The 15,976-nt window shown below is 43.2% G+C and overlaps 1 long non-coding RNA gene across 2 annotated transcripts; it reads left to right on the top strand.

The window, feature by feature from the left end:
* The first annotated feature begins 201 nt into the window (after positions 1 to 201).
* LOC103647993 (uncharacterized) lies at positions 202 to 9,804 on the top strand. Of its 2 annotated transcripts, XR_002267740.2 has the most exons (4): positions 202 to 642; positions 1,705 to 1,770; positions 5,370 to 5,430; positions 8,871 to 9,804. It is a non-coding gene; the product is annotated as an uncharacterized lncRNA (long non-coding RNA). The 2 variants fall into 2 exon arrangements; XR_563163.2 differs by lacking the exon at positions 5,370 to 5,430.
* The last annotated feature ends 6,172 nt before the right edge of the window (positions 9,805 to 15,976 follow it).

The following is a 15,976-nucleotide window of genomic DNA, read 5'->3' as shown; positions in this document are numbered from 1 at the left end:
ACCAACTAGCCCAGTTGGGGGTGGTGCCGACATGTGGACCCATTGGCCATCCACCACATCATGCCGCAACCAGCTGCAGTTACCACCAGGCGCCGACATCCTGACTCCACGTGGTGGACTCACATCGTCCGCGCACCTGAACACCCCGTCCTTACCAATGGGCCCGCTTGGTCATACGACCATCAGTCGCGTCACCTACGTTCTGGGCCCGCGGATCAGACCTTCTCCCACCAGGGTTGTTACAACCAACACTGCCATATGCGGCGGCGCTCTGGCTCTCCACCCGGGGATTTCGGCCTCACGTCGCACGCCTCGCCTGGAGTCTGGATTCGTGGGCTATACAAGCCAATCGTGCGCACATTTCTTCTTCCCCAACCACAGACGTGAACCAAAGCTGCGCTGCCAAGAACCGTCAGTCGTCGTGAGAGGGGGAAACCAGCTCATTGTGGCAGAATCTTGCGTCTGCGGGCCGATAGCCAGCCGGGGAGCTCAAGCAGGGTCGCGCGGGTGCCCAGACGGTGTGGAGGTCGTCGGTGGGGGAAACCCGGATCGTGCTTGGGTGGCAATCGCTCGCCGGAGACATCATCCCGCGCCGTGGGATCGCCCCTGGAGGAGACGAAATTCCTACGCCAATCCCTCTCGGTTAGAAACTTCTAATCCCTTTGCTAGACCCTTTTCTCTGTGTATTATCTCATGGCGTACTAGTTCGGATGTCCGGGTGCTGGTAATTGTCCATCGGCTTGGGAACCACCATGGAAGCATCGGGCACCACGACCTGGCTCGTTTATCTGTCCTCCAGCGATTTGATGCCGCCACCTAGTTTGTTGCGACATCCACATTGCACGGCCATAGCTGATGGAAGTGGTAGGGAGTAGAACTGCTCTGCGGCGGTGCGCCGACGGGGGCGCCACCGCGTTTCGCGTTTGCCCTACCACGGCCGACGCGTTAGGAAGGAGATAGGCTCCAGGGCGTTGATCCTCGCATCAGCGACACAGATCAACCGAGCGAATAGCTAACTTCGAGACCTTATGCTGACCGTAGATTGGAGGATGAGCGGTCCTGATCGAAGATGGCGTGGATGTGGCTGGAATCACGAATCTTAAATCCAAGGGCCAGCATCGCATGCGAACATGGGACTGATCGGATCCATTGATTCGGGATCGGACGATCCTGTTGGCTCAATACTCTTTCGGCCGAGGATTTTTACATAAGAGACCCTAAAGAATTTGGGAATTAACCCATAGTCCAGTGCAAGGCGTTTTGAGTCTAGAGACTTTTGCGGAGTAGCCCTTGAGCTTTCGGTTATTCATGCACGCTGTCCGAGGAAATTAGAAACCAGAGAAATTAAAGTACAAAATGCCTTTCTTATGTTAAAATAAATCCAAAATTTGTATAATTCCTAGAAAATTCATTCTAACTCCTTTTAACCCATTCCAGTTCCTATAATTTAGTATCAATATTGTTTGTCTTTAGTAACACTGTTTTAGCATGAAACCCATTTTAAATTGATCACTTAATAATTTCCGTACCAAACACATGAAATCTTCGAAAATCATAACTTGAAATCCGTAACTCCGAATTTAGTGATTCTCGTTCCTACGATCTCGTTACAATGCGTAGATTATTATTATGTATTCTGTATTCATGTTTGGTGTGATGTTAATTTACCCCTTGTACCATGTTTGTTTGTATTGTGGCGAGTAGATGAGTCAGTGGCCGAGAATTCAGGTGTTCAGCAGGTAGAAGTTGCTGAGCAGGAGCTCATTGAAGGTAAGTTGTGCCCTTGACCACTTTTATTTTCCCAATAATGTTCTCTATAATCATTTTATCATGCATAGGCTTACTTTTGATGGGACCCAATAGGTCACCCTAGTTTGGTCATCTTTACACCTTGTTTACCTCTAAACTTTTGGGTAGTCTTTGCTGCTGCTATATATGGTTTTGGGTGTTGGGATAACTATTACACATGATCATTCTTTATTACTGTTCTATTTCTGTTCATGATAAGACAATTATGTTAATTGGAACATCGAGCTTAACTTGAGAAACACGTGTCACCACAAGGGTGGAATGGGATACCCTTGGCTGACTAACTAGGAAAGCTAGTGGAGGACCACCTTACCCGAAAGGGGCAAGGGCAGTAGGGGAGTAGGCATGTAGGGAGGTTCTCGGGTTGATTTTGCTAGAATGGTGGTCAGACAAGGGATTCCTGCATTGCTCTTCCTAGAACTGTAGCTGGTTTTTTGAAGCTAGTGGAACTTTGTAAAGGCCTTTGTAGGAAACGGGTGACGCCTAAGAGGGGGTGAATTAGGACTTCTAAAACTTTTACTAAACTAGGCCACTAATAAATCCTTAGAGCAAAGCCTATGTAAATAATCAAACTAGAATGTGCAAACTAGGTTTTGTCTATGTGTTGCTATCTTTACCGCAATGGCTAAGTTTCAATCTACACAATATAAGTATGAATACAAGATTGAAACTTAAATGCTTATTATAAATGCAGAAACTTAAAGAGCAAAGTAGAGATGCACACTCTCGTGGATGACGCCGGTATTTTTACCGAGGTATCCGGAACCGCGCAAGGTCCCGACTAATCCTTGTTGGTGCCCCTACGCAAAGGGGAGCCCACGCGAGGGCCAAGCACCTCGGTCGAGTAACTCCGTAGATAGCCACGGGCCTTCTCCACGCGCAAGTGGTGCTCCGCTTTCGGCTCCTCTAGGATGCTCCCCGCCGTCTCCACTATCGAGCTTCCGGCCGAGGGGTTGTGTGGTTTAACCAACCTAAGCACTTCGCAAAGCACCTAAGCTAATCACCGAGTGATTCTATTAAGCACTTGGTTGTAAGAGCACTTGGGAATGTCTACTATATGCCTTGGTATGTCTCTTGGGCTCGCACACATGGAAATGGCCGGTTGGGGGTGTATTTATAGCCCCCAACACAAATCTAGCCGTTGGAGGAAAGCTACTGCTTTCTGCGGTCACACCGGACAGTCCGGTGGTGCACCGGACAGCGCACTGTTCCTTGTCCGGTGCGCCTAGCCGTTACCCTGTCAGAGCAGGTGACTGTTGGCGACGCAGGCTTTCACACCGGACAGTCCGGACGTCATATCGGACAGTCTGGTGGTCTTCCCTCCTAGTGCCACCTGGAACTAGCCGATGGGGCTGAGGTTCCTGGTGCACCAGACAGTTCGGCGTGTGGGCATCGGACAGTCCGGTGCTCCTCACACAGACAATCCGCAGGCAACACACATCTTCATTCTTGGACTTTTCTTGGATCTTCTTAATGTCTTCTTTTGAGGTGTTGCTTTCTTCAATTCCTTGGTCCAAGTAATTCTAGCATCCTGTGAACTTCAAACACAAACACTAGGAAATTAATTAGTTCACGGATTGTGTTAATCATCAAACACCAAAACTCATTAAGCCAAATGGCCCGGGGTCCATTTTCCTTACAATCTCCCCCTTTTTGGTGATTGATGACAACACAACCAAAGCAAGCAAATAATACAAGTATTTGAATGAAAATATGCAATCTACTTGCTTGGATGCATGTTTGTCCCCATAATGTGATATTATGGACTTAAGCCTCCCCCTAACTCTATAATTCACTTACTTCCTATTTTGGACCAAATAACCAAAACCACTTGAAAAGCCACTTGCAGATTTTAAAATTTTAAATTGGTGGTGTTTGGTGTTTGATACATTTTTCATTGCGTTGGTCCCTAAACTTCTCCCCCTTTGGCACCAACCACCGAAAAGGAAGACATTAAAATCATGTAGGAAGTAAATAAGTCTTGCCCTCATAAGGAATTGAAACACTTGTAGGTTACCATCAAATGATAACTCCCCCTAAATGAGTGTTCTCTTTAGAAAGAAGTTTCTCCCCTTTTTAGAGACGAAGAAATACTCCCCCTCACAGAGATCTTCTACTTAGGAAAAAGCATGTGAAAATTAGAGGTGCAAGACATAATTTGAATAGACTAACTTCCCTTATGCATAGGTAACAGAATATGAGTTAACCACATATGCATTTTTTAGCAACATGGAAGTATATGATATGAAAATATAGTCTGATCAAATATTGGAGAAGACATGTAAATGATACTAAATATAGTCTCAAAAGATACCGATTGAAAGTCAATGGCGGACCAATTGAAAACCAATGGCAGGCTTGTGAGACATGAGAGTTCTTGGAGATTTTGCAGTGGAAGATTGTTGTTGTCTTTCTCCGGGGACTTCATTTTCCTTACAATGAGACTATCACAAGAAATAGACTTGAAAGAGGTGTTAGGCTCAATGTCTTAGATTGTAGAGTAACCTCCCCCTGAAAGTGTGCATACAAGTTTTGAATACTTGTAGGAGACATGCACTTTGATTTGATATCAAGAGGGGCGATTTATCTATAATCCGAACTTTGGCACATATAAATTAAATGATACAAATTGTAGAATATGAGTGTTTTACCACTTGTAATATTTAAAAATATCAATTAATGTATCATTTACTATGGAGTGATATAGAAGCTATGTGACGTGCTTAAATAAACATTTTAAACCATGTAGGTTTGCTTAAGTGTATGAATTGAAAGCAAGCAATCCTACCATGTGATTTACCTAGTATGCATGCATTTAAGCAAAAGTAAGTACAAATTGTAATACTAGGCATGAAAGGTAAACTAAAAATAATTAGATACGCATATCTAAAAATAAGAAATACAATAAATCTAGTTACCTTAGTCATGGGTGGGAATTTTGGGTCCAAACTTTTTATTAATTTACTTGGCAATAACTTGATCCATTATGATGTATCCCATGATATACATCCCCACTTTGCCAAGTCTCCAAATTTCCCGACGACCTTCGGTGCACTCACTTCCCTTTCGGGATCCAAACCTTCTTGGTGCTTTTCATGGTTGAAATTATTTCCGTTGGCACCCAGATGCGTTTCGCCCCCTTTTCTTTGTTGGCTTGCTTGTTTGCCTTGATTGCTATCACCTTTCCATTATTTTTCTTTTTGATCATATATGGTGTAGCGGTCTTTTTGTCCACCTTTTTGATGTAGGTGTTGGAGATTTTGCTTGATGGATTTTGCTTGAGCTTTTGCCTTTGCTTATCCCCGGTCATCGCCTTGCATTGGAAAGACTTGTGGCCTTCCTTGTGGCATAACCTACAAATCACATTTTCACCCTCCATAGGCTTGTTCACTCCCGCAGTGGTGTTATCCTGTGGAGGTCGGATTTGTTTGGCTTTGCCTTTCTTATTATACAAGGCTTTTCTAAGATGAGCCACTTCTTGCTTTAATTGCTCATTTTCCTTTGCAATCTCGTTAGAACAAGTTTCTATAATAGCATTCTTAACAAGAACTTGATTGCAGGGGTTAGAATCATCACTTAAATCAAAGCAAGAAGTAGAAGCATCTTTCTTAAAAATTTCAGGTATTTCAATCAAAGATACTTCTGGGGTGCTACCAATGTTTTCTAGCTTAGTAGTTAGCTCATTGTTGTGTATGCTAAGAATTTCCATTTTCCCTAGCAAATTTTCAATGGCTTCTTGAGAACTAGCTAACTTAGCCTTAAGTTTAATAAGGCCATCATCGGTAGCAGTGGATGGTGCACTAGACTCTAATAGCTCAATTTTAGTTGACAGCTCACTATTTAAGTTTGCAAAAGTTTCAAATTTTTCTATCAAACCTTTATAATCATTTTGGGAGCTAATCAACTTATTTTTCAAAGTTTTAAGTTGAGCTTTTTGCTTAGTGCAAACATCCTAAAAAAATTTAATGGCTTCCGCAAGCTCATCTACGGAGGGCTTTCCCTCACCTTCATCATCACTACTACTTTCATCACTAGAGAATGAAATGCTTTTGTTACCTCTTGCCATAAGGCATTTGTGTGATGACCGTGATGAGCGTGATGAGGACCGGTGGCTGTGCGTCCTTGGAGGTTCATCTTCACTTGAAGAATCATCCCAAGTTCTGACACTTGTTAGCGCCTTGCCTTTGCTCCTCTCCTTTTTGGGTTCGGCCATAGTTGGACAGTTGTCCCTGAAGTGGCCCTTCTCCCCGCATGCAAAACACCCTCTCTTTCTTTGCTTTTTCCTGTCAATGTTAAAGAGAAGATCTTCGACCTGCAGGGGCACACCCATTAGATTAATCTTGCGGATCATCCCCATTACCTTTCCGATGCGTTGGATTGTTTCTTCGTCCTCGGAGGATGATGTGCACGGTTGATTATCTTCATTATCATCACTTTCTTCTTCTTCCTCTTCTTCACTTGAGGAACTTGGAGTAGGAGTCTTCTTTTTACCCTTCCTTTCATCACATGCAAAAGCATATGGCCTTGAGGAAGTTGGCTCCTCTCCCCGACACATTTTTTGCGACATCTCAAAAGCCGCGATTTTCCCAATCACAATGGTCGGGGTCATGGTACTCAAGTCCTCCATGTTGTGAAGGATGGTGATGATGCTCCCATATCTTCATTGTGGTAGCAGGGAGATAATCTTCCTTACAATGTTCGCATCACCTAGCTTATTTATGCCAATAGAGTTGAGCTCATTGATGATTAGATTTAAACGAGAATACATGTCTCTAACGAGCTCATCATCTCTCATAGCAAAAGAATTATACTCATTTAAGACTAGGCAATGTTTTTGCTCACAAACATTTGATGTGCCATCATGGAGCTCATGCAATTTTAGCCAAATCTCATTAGCAGTTTTCAAGGTAAATACTTGATTAAAAATATCCATGCTAAGAGATTCATACAAGCAATTTTTGGCTCGAGCATTTAAATGAATTTCTTTTTCCTCACTCGTGGTGGGTTTCTCGGGATTCTTGGGGTGTTTCATCCCGTCACGAGTGCTCTCCAAACACCTAGATCAACGGCCTCTAGGTAACAAGCCATTCTAGCACTATAATATGGGAAGTTAGTGGCGTCGAAGTGTGGTGGCCTATGGGTATCCATCCCTTCGTCTAAAAAGCGTCGGCTCTTTTAGCGGTGAAGCTAAAAAGTTTCCAATGAGCGAAACCAGGCTCTGATACCACTTGTAGGAAACGAGTGATGCCTAAGAGGGGGGGGGGTGAATTAGGACTTCTAAAACTTTTACTAAACTAGGCCACTAATAAATCCCTAGAGCAAAACCTATGTAAATAATCAAACTAGAATGTGCAAACTAGGTTTTGTCTATGTGTTGCTATCTCTACCGCAATGGCTAAGTTTCAATCTACACAATATAAGTATGAATACAAGATTGAAACTTAAATGCTTAATATAAATGCGGAAACTTAAAGAGCAAAGTAGAGATGCAAACTCTCGTGGATGACGCCGGTATTTTTATCGAGGTATCCGAAACCGCGCAAGGTCCCGACTGATCCTCGTTGGTGCCCCTACGCAAAGGGGAGCCCACGCGAGGGCCAAGCACCTCGGTCGAGTAACTCCATAGAGAGCCACGGGCCTTCTCCACGTGCAAGTGGTGCTCCGCTTCTGGCTCCTCTCGGATGCTCCCGCCGTCTCCACTATCGAGCTTTCGGCCGAAACACCGAGGGCCTCGTTCCCTCCGGTACACGGTGGCGGCCGTGACACAAACTCAGTTGTCACGGTCTCACAAGACTCTCGCCCCACTCGGTACACTAATGATGACTCACGCAAGAGCCGAGGGGTTGTGTGGTTTTACAAACCTCACTCAACTAACTAGGGTTCACCTAGAGCAAGCACTAGAGCAGTCTAACTAACCTATGCACTTCGTAAAGCACCTAAGCTAATCACCGAGTGATTCTATTAAGCACTTGGGTGTAAGAGCACTTGGGAATGTCTACTATATGCCTTGGTATGTCCCTTGGGCTCCCACACTTGGAAATGGCCGGTTGGGGGTGTATTTATAGCCCCCAACACAAATCTAGCCGTTGGAGGAAAGCTGCTGCTTTCTGCGGTCACACCAGACAATCCGGTGGTGCACCAGACAGCGCACTGTTCCTTGTTCGGTGCGCCTAACCGTTACCCTGTTAGAGCAGGTGACCGTTGGCGCCGCAGGCTTTCACACCGAACAGTCTGGACTTCACACCGGACAGTCAGGTGGTCTTCCCTCCGAGTGCCACCTGGAACTAGCCGTTGGGGCTGAGGTTCCTGGTGCAGTAGACAGTTCGGCGTGTGGGCACCGGACAGTCCAGTGTGCTACGAGACAGTCCGGTGCTCCTTGCACAGACAGTCCGTAGGCAACACACATCTTCATTCTTGGACTTTTCTTGGATCTTCTTAATGTCTTCTTTTGAGGTGTTGCTTTCCTCAATTCCTTGGTCCAATTAATTCTAGCATCCTGTGAACTTCAAACACAAACACTAGGAAATTCATTAGTTCACGGATTGTGTTAATCATCAAACACCAAAACTCATTAAGCCAAATGGCCCGGGGTCCATTTTTCTTACAGCCTTGTAGTGGATCCCTAGGCATTCACCTCGGCAGTGTCTAAGGGCCTTGCAAACCCAGGCTAGATGGGATACACGATTTGTGGGTACAGGGTACAACCTCTGCAGAGTGTAAAACTAGTATATTAGTCGTTCTCGCGGTCATGAGCAACTCAGGACTCTCACATAATTAATTTATGGAACTCAATTCAATTTGTCATTTGCATCGCATTATGGATTATTATTAATTTTGATCTATCATTACTCTGGTTTGGTATCTACTTACAGTTAGTAACTGCTAATAAAATTTGACCAACTTATTAAAAGCATTGCTCAACTTTAACCCTTATTTGTTGATCAGCCTTACACTTCACATGAACTCCCACCTTTGGTGAGTTCATGCACATTATTCCCCACAACTTGTTGAGCTATGATCTTTTGTGAGCTCATACTTGCGATATATAAACCCCCCCACAGGAGAAGAATATGTGGTCCAAGAGGTGCCATATAATGAGGAGTACGAGCTCATCTAGGTGACGTCTCGCAGTCAGCTTGATGGTGCCAAGGAATAATATATAGTTTGCTTTATTGTTATCATTTGTTTTTGTAAGACTTCCGCTATGTAATAATGATACTTGTGCCATTTATCTCTATACACTTTATCATTATATTTGATGTTCTTCTTTGGCGCACATATGAGATGCACCCGACTTTATCCCTTAAATCCGGGTGTGACGTACTTAAAGAAGGTATATCCTTCGACACTCTATAATAAATCTAAGGTTACACTATCGAGTGTAACAAAAATGCCAAAGAAGCTCCAAAGTCGCTCGTAAGGGGATGCAGAGCTCAAAATACCACCTAGTAAAGGTGAAGAAGCTCTAAAGTCGTTTCTAAGGGGATGCAGAGCTTAAAATACCATCTAGTAAAGATGAAGAAGCTCTAAAGTTGTTCCTAAGGGGATGCAGAGCTTAAATAAAACACCTAGTAAAGGTGTAGAGGACTCCAAAGTCGTTCCCAAAGGAATACAGAGTCTTGTTACAATTTTTTTTCCTCTTTTCTTTATCACTGTCTTGCACCAAGCATCATGCATCATATGATCATACCATTACGCATCATACCATCATGCATCGTATTATCTTGCATCAAGTATGAAGTGAGAAGAAGGGGAATTGCTCCCTTTATTAACTCTAAGGTAGCGCATTAAAGGACGAACGAGATCAAATGTTTTGGCTTCATACATGTTTTTTGTGAAATTATATAACGGAGACAGAAGGGCAAAGAAGGGGACAATGCTTCGTCTCTAGCGGCAACATTCTCTATGATAATACAAGACCTTCAGCTGAAGAAGTTTTTCTTTATGAAGCGTGAAAAGAAGGGAAGGTGTTTTTTCGCCTTCGGCTCAAAAACGGTACATACATTTATTTCACGCTACATAAAGAAATATCGTACACACTACAATTATGTAGGGAATACAATTGTTTTTACATAATGCAAGATACACTCATGGAAATGTTTTTACAGACTTCTTAAACATGTCATTGAAAAGAATTTCTTTACAACAATCTATTAGTCCTCCATTAGAACTTCCTCAGCAGCTTCATTCAGCACTTTGTCAACAACTTTGTCTATTGCTACATGCACAACCTTGAATTCAGCAAGGATTTCTTTTAACGCTGGATCGACTTCGGCATTATAAGGTTCTGGTAGTGGAGAAAATTCCGTTGTACAAAAGTCGTTCTGTTACATATTACGAAGGTAATTAATTATGAAGCTAGAATTCAAGGGCAAATAAAATGTACCTATGTGTCTCTCTAACTGTGCAGCTTCTTCAGCTTTCTTGGCCTCTTCGGTAGCCCGATGAGTCTGTAAAAGTCAAAAGAGTAATTTCATCACAAAAACTAAAAGTCTGAATAATAAGAATCTAGTATCCAAAATGACCTCTTCTTCACTCTCTTTGATAGCTTCGTCCACTATCTTTCTTCCACCACCAAGCCAAACTTCAGAATAAAATTTTCCTCCCAAGGCGATGGCTTCGGCAAAAGGCTCCTTTATATCATTAGCTGAAACTATGAAGTCTGGTTGCATTACAACCTTTGCATGTTCGCAACCAGCCTTTTCAAGTAACAACACTGCTCCTCGGGCCCCTACGCAGGCACAAAAGTCTCCTCGACCAGTGAGGACTTCGTCGAAAGCTTCAATTTCACCCTCTATCCATTTAACAGCCCCTTCGGGATCACCACAGATAAAGTTTTCATTATTCAAAAAAGCCCGTTGCTAGCGAACATGTTCTTCAACCTCCCGCAGCAGTGAGCAGCAATAGAAAAGCATTGTTCTTTAGAAGTCTGAAGCTCGTCGACATTTCTTTGAACTCTGCCACGCTCGGTTTTGGCAATCTCACGTTTTTCTTTTTCAACTTCAAAATTTTTGCTCACTTCATCAAGTTTTTCCTCTAATTTTAGCACCTCAGACTTGTGTAGCTCCACTTGCGCTAACAGTGCAGATTCAAGATCAGTAATGCGCTTCACATCAGCTTTCTTTTCTTCTTCCAACTTTAAAATTCTTGAGCCCCCTTCGGAAAACTTCGCTAATTCAGCCTGGCTCTCCTTCAGCTTGTTGACTAAATAAATCAAAATGTTATCTTTCTCTATGCCTGATGCCGTAAGTCGATAACCTTCGACCGTAGATTACCGAAGGCTATCCAAGTACTTTTGTCCTTGACATCCTTCTGCGCTTTTAAAGCTTTACTCAAGGTAAGTCCTTGGAAGCAGCAAAATAAAAAGAGTAAATAACAAGATGGATTGTTTAATGTACATGATAAGATCATTTTGGTTAACTAGAACATGGAGCTTTACTTGAGATAATAGTGCTACCACAAGGGTGGTATGGGATGCCCTTGGCTGACTAATTAGGAAAGCTAGTGGAGGACTACCTTACCTAAAAGGGGCAAGGGCAGTAGAGGAGTTGTGGTTATAGGGAGGTTCTCGGGTCGATCATGATGCGAGGGCTTTCGGGATGATGGATTCCTATATCGCCCTTCAAGAAATCGTAGCGGGTTATTTTGAAGCTACTGGAACTTTGTGTAATACCCACTTTGTACAAAAAAATGACATTCCTTTGTATATATGTGTGGTGTCCATATTTATCATTTCATGAGAACATCACATGAAAACAAATAAATATAAAATATATGTCACTAAATTATGCATCATGTTGGACTTTATTTGGTGTGCATTTTGTGACAATATAAAAGGAATATAAAAAGAAATATATTAATATTCAAATTTGTGGATTTAACACTAGTTTGCAAATTTGGGTGTAAAGGAAAGGGAGAAAAATGCCATTCAAAGAAATAAAGAAATACAAAAAAATATAATAATAAAACCTCCTATATTTAGGTTCAAATTGTACATTTAAAATGAGTATAATTCACAGTTACAATCGAATTCAAATTTGAATTTGAAAATCTAAAAGAAAAGAGAAAGGAAAATAAAAAGAAAAGGGGACTTACTTGGGCCAGACTCCCTCCAATTCGGCCCACTCATCTTCATCACCGCGCGGCCCATGCCGCTATTCCTCCATCGCGCGCCGACGACCCGGCCCCATCGGGCAGTCTCTGGCCGCGCCCCTTTCACTGATTCACTGCCGTGCAGGTCCCGGGCGCAGGCCTTCTTTCGCCCCCGCATCTGTCTCACTGGTGCGGGGGCCCTACTTGTCATCTCGTCGCGCCGTCTGCTGGTCGTGGCCGAACAGTCGGCACGATTCCTCCGCCGCAGAATTCGCGGGCATGGACTGACCGGCCTTTCGCCCGGACTGAGTACAAATAGAATTCGTGCACCCCTTTCTCCTCTCCCCTCTCTATCCCCATCTTCTCGCCACCGGTTCTTCGTGCCATCCGCTGTGCCGCCGTATTCCACTCGGGGAGAGAGTGCCGCCACCATCGTTCCTAGCTGATAAAGCCGTGGTGAACGCTGGCCTTGTTACGGGAGTCCCCCGGGACCTTGGCGGACGGGTTTCCGATGGAATCAAGTGAGGTGGTGGCCGGACCGGCCATCAATTTCTCGATGTCGACGCAACGCCGCCGCTGTTCCGCTAGCTGTCGCGGGCAGAGCTCTCCGTTCTACCAGAGCCAGTGAGTATCCTCCCATTCGGTTCAATACATTCCCATGTGTGTGTATGCGGTGGTGATTGAGGATTGGGCGCTCTGGGGTCGAAGTTGTCCTCGCCGGAGTATAGTCTGGCGCCGCGACGCGGTTCCCCGTCATCCGCCGCAGAGGGGGGGAGGAAGACGGGCTCTGTGCCGTTGGATTGGTGGCAGAGGGCTGAGATGTGAGTCCTGGCGCAACGTTCCAGCGGGGTGTTCTACAGCGTGATCGATAATCATTCGGCCTAGATGAGATCAAGGCTTCATAAGATCTTGGCCATAGGTTTTAGATCCGACTGCATGGATTGCGTGCTAGTCCATTGCTTCCGCAATATAATCTTGGCCGTTCGTATTTGATCCGGTGGCTCACGTTAGCCCGTACTCCTTCGCCGAGCCATAATTGCAAAAGAGACCCTAGAAAACCCTTTTATCAACCCACCATCCACGGGAGCTGTTCTCTGTGTCCTAGGAATTTTACCCCGAGCCCCCTGGGTTTCTCTGAATTTGAGGCTCAGTCTAGTACTGATTTAAACTGAATAAATGAATTAAAATATGGAATTTTAATATGAAAATAATTACTAGAACTTGATAAATTCATAGAAATTCTATTTTTAGTCCAAATTAACCCATTCCAGTTTCTAAAATTTTGTAATATTATTCTCTCACTTAGAGTCTCTGTTTTTACATGAAAACAGTAAGAAAAATAATTTCTCACTTAATCCTATTTCAAGCACATAAAACCTTTGGAAATTCATATTTTAAAATCTATAACTCCAAAAATTATGATTCCTGTTCCTAGGATTTCATTTTAATGTGTAGATTATTATTATGTATTTTGTTTGTATGTTTGGTGTGATGTTAATTTCCTCTATATATTGTGCTTGTTTGTATTGATGCGAGTAGAAGAGCCTGCGACTGAGGATCCTAGTGAGCAGCAGATAGAAGTAGCTGAGCAGGAGCTCATTGAAGGCAAGTTGTGCCCTTGACCACTTTTGTTACCTAATAATGTTCTTTAATATCACTTATTCATGCATAGGTTTAATTTTGATGGGACCCGATAGGTCACCCTAGATTGTTTATCTCTTTACCTTGTTATCCCTGAATCACTTGGGTAGTTTTGCTATTGCTTTACATAGTTTTGGGATAATATTTTGTTATATCCATGTTCCAATTCTTTTGTTTATTCTATTTATGTTCATGTCAAGATCATTAATGCTAATTGGAACATGGAGCTTAACTTGAGAAACACGTGCCACCATAAGGGTTTAATGGGACTCCCTTGGCTGACTAATTAGGAAAGCTAGTGGAAGACTACCTTACCCGAAAGGGGCAAGGGCAGTAGGGGGGTTGCATGCAAGGAGGTTCTCGGGTTGATTTTGCTGCGATGGCGGTCAGACGGGGGATTCTTGCAAGTGCGCTTCCCATAAACTGTAGCAGGTTGTTAGAAGCTAGTGGAACTTTGTAAAGGCCTCGTAGTGTTGCCCTGCCTCGCTTCCTTGGTAGAGGTGTATGGGAGTCGTGACCCCTTGGCAGATAGGTAACATGACTTGTGGTTACAGGGTACAACCTCTGCAGAGTGTAAAACTGGTATACTAGCTGTGCTCGCGGTCATGAGCAGCTCATGACTCTCTGATGATTAATTTATGGAACTTAAATTCAATTTGTCATTTGCATATGCATGGGATTATTTATTAATTTTTTTCTATTACTTTTATTAAGGTTTGGTATTTACTTACATTTAGTAACTGCTAATAAAATTTTGACCAACTATTTAAAAGCAATGCTCAGCTTTAACCCCTGTTGTTGATTAGCCTTACACATCACATGAACTCCCACCTATGGTGAGTTCATGCCCACTGGTTCCCTACAACTTGTTGAGCTATGATCATGTGTGAGCTCACCCTTGCTGTCTCAAACCCCCACAGGAGAAGAACAGGTGGTTCAGGAGGAGTCACAAAGCGAGGAGTTTGATCTGATCTAGGTAGCGTTTCCTCAGTTGACTTTTGCGCCAAGGATGATCCTTAGTTCATTTTATATTTATCTTTCATTTTGTAATAAGACTTCCGCTATGTAATAAATACTCTGATGTTATTGTGACATTTATCTCTATACACTGTTATTATATATGTTGTCTTCTTGGCGCATGTATGAGATGCACCCGACTTTGTTCCTTAAAGGTGGGTGTGACACTTTGTAAAGGCCTCGTAGTGTACCCTCACCAACTCACCTTGGAAGTGTTTAAGGGTCCGTACAACCCTAGGCGAAAAGGGAACACGACTTATGGGTGAAGATGCGCAACCTCTGCAGAGTGTAATACTGGTATATCAGTCGTGCTCATGGTTAAGAGCGACTCAAGACTCTCACATGATTAACTTATGGAATTAAACTTAATCTATCATTTGCATTACACTGTGGGATTTATTATTAATTGTGATCTCTTATTTAATTGGGTTGGTATACTCTTATACTTAGTAACTACTCATAAAATTTTGACCAACTAATTAAAAGCAATGCTCAACCTTAACCATTATTTGTTGATAAGCCTTACACTTTGTAAGGAATATGCACCCCGAGCCATTTATCTCAATAGGTTTTGGTGTTTGATGATCAACATAACCTGTGGACCAATGTATTTTCCAAGTGTTTGTGTGTTGTAGTTCACAGGATGCGAAGTGGATTGGACTGAGGCTCTAAGGATGCAACACCTCAAAGATGACATTATAAGACCCATATAAGGCATTACAAAGTCATATTGAAGACACTTTATACATGCTAAGAGTCCAACACATCAAGAAGTAGAAGTGAGATACAAAGCTGCAAAACAAAAGTGAAGTTGACAAAGTTGAGAGGAAGGGCTGACTGAATTGGAAGCGTTTCACAAAATCAAATCTACTCAAACTGACATGGCTTCAACTATGAGATGTAGATAATTTTATAAGCTTTCTAAAAAAGTCCAAGATCATCAAAATCAGAGTTTGGAGCTAAAAGTTATGCCCACAATACAAAATCAGAATTGCTAAAAAAACTGCAGCAGCATATGGGATGTTCGGTGCGCCAAATTTGCTCAAACTGGCATGGCTTCAACTCTAGGTTGTAGAATAATTTCATAAGCTTTCCAAAAAGTACAAGATCATCGAAATCGGAGTTCGGAGCTAAAAATTATGGCCAAAATACGACAAGCGAGCATGGGCTGTCCGGTGCACATAGGGCCATCCGGTGCACCATCTTCGGAAGCTCAAACAGCTACCTTTAACGGCTAGTGCACGTGGCATGTTCGGTGCACCATCGGACAGACCGGTGCACCTGTCCGGTGCCGTAGAAAGCTGCAGAACGCCTTTCCAACAGCTATATTTGAGTTGGGGCCTATATATACTTCACCCGACTGGCCATTTGGAGGTGTGGGAGCCCAAGCAACATTCCAGGTCATAGCATAGACATT

Source organism: Zea mays, chromosome 2 (genome assembly GCF_902167145.1).
Source record: "Zea mays cultivar B73 chromosome 2, Zm-B73-REFERENCE-NAM-5.0, whole genome shotgun sequence".
In the NCBI taxonomy this organism is placed as follows: Eukaryota; Viridiplantae; Streptophyta; class Magnoliopsida; order Poales; family Poaceae; genus Zea; species Zea mays.
The sequence above is the reverse complement of the archived record's forward strand: the minus strand, read 5'-3'. Positions and strand labels throughout refer to the sequence as shown.